Source organism: Loxodonta africana, chromosome 5, assembly GCF_030014295.1.
Source record: "Loxodonta africana isolate mLoxAfr1 chromosome 5, mLoxAfr1.hap2, whole genome shotgun sequence".
Classification (NCBI taxonomy): domain Eukaryota; kingdom Metazoa; phylum Chordata; class Mammalia; order Proboscidea; family Elephantidae; genus Loxodonta; species Loxodonta africana.
The window spans coordinates 42,642,060-42,649,631 of record NC_087346.1 but is presented as its reverse complement, the minus strand read 5'-3'; the positions used below and the strand labels follow the sequence as shown (position 1 = coordinate 42,649,631).

Here is a 7,572-nt window from a genome sequence, read left to right as displayed (position 1 = left end):
GGAGCAGAACTGACTCCATAGGTTTTTCAAGGCTGTGAACTTTTGGAAGCAGATCACCAGGCCTAAGTCTGAGGTGCCTCTGGGTAGGTTTGAACCACCAATCTTTTGGTTAGCAGATCAGCACTTAACCACTTGTGCCATCCAGGGGCTCCTATATCCACTTAGAGTATAATAGTAACATATTTTAATAGAAATTAATGACCTTTTTCAAAATTTCCAAGTATTGGTCAAATGAATACCTATGCACAAACTGACTGCTTAATAAACAGTGAGAATTACAGAGAAGATGAAAAAGGTTCCAACATCTAGCCTAATAGATGCACAATAAATATTCGTTGAATGAAATGAATGGAGTGAGTTGTTAGCAGTCTTCTCAGGAGTTTCCCATTATCTAAAACAGTGACTATTTAGTGAAGACAGCAGGATTCACAACTCAAAAGGTGCCATTTTGGAAGGGCATTTTTCTTACATAATTAAAACTAATAGAAAATTCAATAAGCAATGCAGCTGAAGATATAGGTTGCTCAAGAGATTAACAGATGTAAACCATATGTAACTACGGAAGAAAGTACACTCTCAGCAAATGTGAGGCTCCACTCTTTGTCCCTGCAGAGTAAAGCAAGTCGTATTTCCCAACTCTCTTTATTTTGGATTTTCTCCCAAAGTAACAATTCTTTTTCCCTGTAAAATTCAACAGCATACACTACAAAGCCAGGATTTCTGAAGCATATTAGGTTATTTGAGGAGAATTACCCTCCCCAGTAGATTCCCCCCAGAATAAGGCATTTCATCAAATATTGCCACCAGCAAAATGGGGCAGGGGGCAGTGTTCCTCCTCGGAGTTGGGTTAGCATTGAAAGGTTGAATGAGCCAGATGACATGTGGCATTTTTCAGATAATTAGATTCTCTGGGGAGTAAAGAGTGGTAAAGGTTTAATAGGGTCTCAATGAATCTCTCAGGTCTTCTTGAATTTCATTGTATTCTGACCATGAGTCATACGAAAGTTCATCAGATCAACTCATTTCTCAGCTGTGTTTGCATCTTAAGGCCTTTGCTCTTATTTGGCAAATCTGTGTATAGTGATCTGTTTGTGGCTCCAGGTCACCTGAACATTTAGGCTGCTGTTCAGTTTACAGCTCCCAAAATGTCTCCTTTTCCCCAAAGCTACATCATCGTGGCCTTTTGGCATATTGGAAAGACAGAGATATTGCAAAACAGCTCTTTGAGCACCTCTATTTGGGGATATAAAATTGCTAAGTGAACATAGAAGGCCAAGGGTTTCCTTTACAATTGCTCCCTACATTAGCACTAGCCAAAATAATGCTTACCAGGGTCATTCTTGACTCCTTTTATTAAATGACAGTTTCAATGCAATAAACTTTTAAATGGAAGAAAAATGGCTTATTAAGATAGTTCAGTAGAAACCAAGTTAGTCACTCTATTAAACAGAAAGAGCTACATATTTTAATTTGCTGATAAAACATTAGTTTAAAAATACCTCAGGGAATATCTTAGCAATATACACATCAGAAATTCTTATGATAATGGTTCTCAGGGCCCAAATGATAAGTCATATAAAATTTCCAGATTTTTCAAAAGCTATTTTTTTATGCCTGTTTATATTGCACAAGAACTAAACTTTACCAAGGCTTTTTCATACATTATTTTATCTAAGCTCACAATCTTGTGAGAAAGGTACGGTTACATGCATATTAAAAACAAGGAAATTTACAACGGACTACTACTCAACCAGTAAGAGATATCACAATATGAATGGAGCTTCAAGACATTATACTGAGTAAAATAAGTCAATCACAAAAGGACAAATATTGTATGACCTCATTTATATAAAATGACAAGAACAGAAAAAAGTATAAAGACCAAAATTTATTATTGGTTATCAGGGGCGGGAGGGATGGGGAAAGTGTGCGTGGGGGGGTTATTGCTTATGGAGTACTGAATTTTGGTTTATGGTGATGGAAAAATCATATTAAGGGTAGAGTTGCACAGCTGAATCGCACACCTATAAAAAGTTGAATTGGCAGTGTTTTGATATAGACATATTTACAACAATGATGAAAAAAGAAAAGTAGCTGCTGGGCCTTCTTATGTACAACCGAACACCTCATGGGAGTTGATTCCTTGATTTGGAAGTTTAGGGTCATGCTTTCATGGAGAATCACAGTTAATTGGCTTAATATCACATTTAGCGCTTCTGTTCTACCTCCTAGTTTGTTGTGTAGTGCCTTGGGTCTTAAAAGCTTACAAGTGGCCATCCAGTGTGCAACAATTGGTATCTATTTGCCTGGAGCAACAGAGGAAGAAGGAGAGTCAGGAACAGAAGGAAGAAATGGAATCGCCTCCATGAACAACTGCCCCCTTGCTAGGAGAATAGAACGGGATGGTGCCTGGCTACCATTACCGAACATTTTGATCAAAGATTCTGTAGAATAATCCTAATCAAAAAGGGGAAAATGCAGAATGGAATTTCAAATTCTCATGGAATCCAGTCTTTCTGGAGCCACCGAGCTGGATGAACTCCTGAAACTATTGCCCTGAGATTATCTTCAAACCTTAAACCAAAATGTTCCCTGAATCTTCTTAAAACCAAGTGATAGTTTAGGTTAACTAGTAAAGAAGGTCTACCTTGAGCATTGCGCTCTTTTAAGATATATCTATATGGGATCAAACTGATAAAAACAACTTGAAAAACTAGATAGGAAACTTAGGTCAGTGAGCTTATGTTAATTGGGGAGGAATAACTTGGAAAAGAAGAGCAAGAACGGTTACACAACTCAAAGAACATTATAAATACCACTAAATTGTACATGTAGAAATCGTTGAATTGGTGTATGCTGTGCTGTTTTTTTGCTGTGTATACTCTTAACAAAAATAAAATAAATTATATTAAAAAAAAAGCATGTGAGTATCATAAAGATTAAGTGACTTATTCCAAGTCACACAGTAGGAAGAAACAGGATAGGACTTAATCTTCTAATTGAACACTGAAGATATTAAAATTATTAAAAAAAATATTTTTTTCTAGCATGTTGTCTCTTAAATGCCTGATCCCTCACCAACCATTTTATGTTTTCGGGTTCTTTAAAAAAAAATGACTTATTATCAAATTATATGTGGTTGCCTTCGAGTCGATTCCGACTCATAGCGACCCTGTAGGACAGAGTAGAGCTGCCCCATACAGTCCCCAAAGAGCAGCTGGTGGAATTGAACTGCTGACCTTTTGATTAGTAATCAAATTATATAGAGCTGGGGAATATTTTTTTTTTTAATTGTATTTATGAACCCATAGACTAAGATGGGAAAATAACCTTCAAAGTTATTTATCTCTTTGTCATTTAATTGAATTGCTTGTAAATCATCCCAGAAGATAAGAGTTGATATTCAAGTAGAAATTTAAACAGTATATAATACAATACAGGCATTGTTTTACAGAATAAGTTAGATACATATTTAAGGATCATAATTTTAAGATATTATTCTATTAGTCAATTTACTATCACCTAATTTTATACCATTCCATGCTTTTCTATGCCATTTTCTCAAGTCTTCTTCCTCTGGCATGCATCTTTTTTTCCCCAGTTACCCCTTTTCTGCACTTGTCCTTAGTCTATATTTGGTGTTAGGTGCTGTGGAGTTGATTTCCACTCATAGCGATCACATGTGACAGAGTAGACCTTTCCCATAGGGTTTTCTAAGCTGTAATCCTTAGGGGAGCAGATTGCCAGGTCTTTCTCCTTTGGGGCTGCTGGTTGGGCACGAACTTCCAACCTTACAGTTATCAGCTGAGTGCTTAACCGTTGTACCACGAGGGCTCATTTAGTCTACAGTTGTGATTCTTAAATTTTAGCAGGCTTCAGAAATGCCTGGAGGGCTCAGTCAACCACAGGTTTCTTGGCTCCACCCCTAGAATTTCTAAATCAGTAGATCTGGGGGAGCATGCTCAAAAATGTTTATTTCAACCTGGTTCCCCAGTGATGGGGATGCTGCAGATCCAGGGCCCACATTTTGAAACTACATGTTCTGTGTGTTTCTGGTTATTTCCACTTCTTCGGTTGCCTTTTGGTTCATTGGAAAGGCAGAAATTTTGTAAAACAACCCTTTTCTCTTAGTTTCAGTTACCCAAAGTCAATGATTCCATTTGCTCCCTGTCTTAGGCTGCATTCTGTCTCTATACATATATGTATGTATGTGTATGTACATATACATATGTCTGTATATATATATATACATACAGAGAGAGAGAAATTTATCTCAAGGAAATAGCTCATGCAGTTGTAGAGGCTGACAAACCCAAGTCCATGGGTCAGGTGTCAGGCTGGAGGCTTCTCCTGACTCACGTAGCTGCAGGGGCTGACAAACCCAAGATTGGCAGATGGCAGGCTGATGGCTTGCATCCTGTGGAGACTGACAAACCCCAGATCAGCTTGTAAGATGGCAGGCTGTTGGCTCAAGTCCCAAGAACTGGAAGTCAGATGATGATTAGCCAGATGCAAGATCCAGAGCTAGTAAAAGCCAGTGAGCTTTGCCAGAATGTCCATATACATTGGATGCAAGCCACACCCCTGAGGAAACTCCCTTTACAACTGATTGGCTGATCACATCAAATCAATTCATGGAGGTGATTTCATTTTATTACAAAATAGAGGATAACTGCATCATTACATAACTGCCAAAATATATCATTACACAACTGCCAAACCACTGAGAATTATGGCCCAGCCAAATTGACACACAATGTTAGACATCACACCCCCCAAAACATCATGATCCGGTAGACCTGTAATGGCTATTCGCAGAGGAAAGATACTCTCTTACCAAGCAAACAAACAAAAAGCCAGCATGTTGCTGTCAAGTTGATTGTGAGTCAGAGTGATCCTATAGGACAGAATAGAACTGCCCTATAGCATTTCCAGATAGCATCTGATAGATTTGAACCACCAACCTTTTTGGTTAGCAGCCAAGCTCTTAACCGCTTTGACACCAGGGCTCCTTTCTCCCTTAGCCTATTTATAATGTAAGCTGCCTCCTCCCAAGGCTTGTGTCCTGCTTTCTGTGATCAAGAAAGACTTGGGAGAACAGCTTTGAAAAACAGCTCCTAAATAAAATGAACTGAGATAGACAGATATGTATGGGATCTTTGGGACCATGCATCACTTTTACCTCTATACATTCAGAGATGTATGATGAATTATTCCTTGTTTCCACTATAGATAAACAAGATGTTATGCAGTTAAAGAGTTGCTGGAATATTGGAGAGATTCTTCCTAGTGCTCACACTCAAAGTAATTTAACTTCTTTGGAAATAAAATGATCATATGAAGCTGTTAGTCTACCCATTAAAGCAACAGAAGAGGTGCATAAAGGCTAATCAGGCTAGGACTTAGTCTTTTTTTTTTTTTTTTTTAAACAGGCTATTATAATTTATTTAATTTAACAATCTAAGAAGTTCATAGCCATCAGCAGTTCCAGTGCCATTTCAGGTGCAACTAGGAATTCGGGAATCTCAGAGGAGCTGTTAATGTAGCGAACCTTATGAGGCAAAATACATGCATGCTTTTGATAGCCCATGTGCAAGGATCTCTCTAAAAGTGACCGCGTTGGTTTCAGTCTCAGCAAACTGACGTGGGTCACTACTGTTCCTGATGTTAGCGCATGTTCTCTTTTTACAATACATTCATGACCATCAGAAGATATCAATTTGACATACATGGCATCAGGACCCTCACAACCACCATAAGTTTTTTCCTCTCCATCCATTATGCTCTTATGAAATTCTGCTTAGCTGCCACAGGAATTTTAGTAGCTTTTCATCAGTCCTGTAGCCACCACAGCCACCACAGCTGCACCCCTACGCACTGCCACTGCCCTTACTCCAGGGCCACCTCACCATCGCCTGGATTTAGTCTTAATGTAGTATCTAAAGGGCTAGCTGTGTTTTCTTTGGTGGTAACAAGTCTTATTGATTTTTCTACTGAAAAAAACTCTTGGCTTCTGAATTTAAATGCTTTCACTTGAACCGTATGAAAGCAGAGTTTATTTAAACGGTATTTTATTTGACTCTATTAACTGAGCATCAGTCACGTGCCAAATAATAGAGTCAATATTTAAAAGATGTGGCTTCTGCCCTCTGGGAATCTATGTAAAAAGCAGACATGGCAGGACACCATTAGGCATTTTTTCTACATAATTGGAGCTCCCTAGGGAAAGTATATTTCATCACACATTCTATAGGAGAGTCTTTGGCCGAGACTCTTTCATAAGGGATTAATCTTCAGGTGCATTTTTCCTCACCCACCAGATGTGTGTTTCTCTTGCAAACATTCCCAAATACTTTCTGTAGTGAAGTAACTTTGCTGGAGCAGAGAATCCTTTCTCTGTCCTAAGGATCGAATTTTCTATGTGGCTATGAAATGCCTGGTCACAGGAGGCTAATATATTTGTGTTTCTGTGGATGGCTAGAGTCTTGTCAAAGAGGCAAATAAGGACCCATAATGCAAAATAGGCAGCAGTCCTGGTTAAATATAAATGAAAACATAGACAAAATAATTCCTCTTCCAGCCCTTACATTTGCTACGCTGTCAGCTGTATTGTCCATATACTGGTCTTGAGCTCATTAATCTTTAAACACATTAATTATCACTGTTTTGACTGACTCTCTGGGATATTTACACGCTGTAAACAGTTCTGATATTCTGTGCAAACGCATACTGTGAAGGACCCCTTGGGTTCAGCATTGCTTTTCCTTACTAAACATTTGTCCTTTTGCAAACCATAAACATGACCATTTTCCTTATACCAGTCTCCTGTGTGACAAAAATAAAGACACATACCTCATGGGGAAAATATATTAAAGTGTCTTCTCTCCATTCTGCATTGTTAAACTATAATGAATAAACTCTGACTCTTTTTTGAGTACTACCGAGAGTCTAATTGTCTCTCAGGAAGGGAAGCCCTTTGGACTTATTTATTCCTCTAATTAATATTGCATCTGCAAGACATATGTCCACTTCTTACCACCACTGCAACCACTTTAGTCCTCATTACTTATTGAAAACCATATTGAGGAGGGTTCTTCCATCTCAATGTATCTAAATCTCACAATGTATACTTACGGGCAAGCAACCTTCTGAAAGTAGAAGTGTGGGGAATACTAACATAGTCCATATTTGTTAACGGGAAGTTCCTTGTGGTGAATGAGGGAAGCCTAGTCCCACAGAAGTATGGTTTCAATTTGTCATTGAAATTACAATCAAATGAGTTGCCAGCACACATTTTTCTTTGTCAGATGTTTTCCTTATGGTAGATTAGGAGTACCCTTGGGCCAGTTTATACACCTTGTTCTCTGCCAGTGTTGCTACAGCTATTTCTTTTTGTTTTCAAATGAATTTAATCCTTTTTTGCAAAAGGTGGATACATTTGATATACAGTAGTAGTACCTGACAGGAAAATGTCTCTTCAACACTGACTTTTTGTGGGACGCTCTCTGATGGGTAGGATGACACGTTGCTGGCTCTTCTTCAGCTCTCTGTAGGGAAACTCGGTATGATAAA

The 7,572-nt window shown here is 38.4% G+C and overlaps 1 pseudogene; it reads right to left on the bottom strand.

Moving 5' to 3' along the window:
* Nucleotides 1-5,452: 5,452 nt before the first annotated feature.
* Nucleotides 5,453-5,779, bottom strand: LOC100657821 (elongin-C-like; annotated as a pseudogene).
* Nucleotides 5,780-7,572: the final 1,793 nt, after the last annotated feature.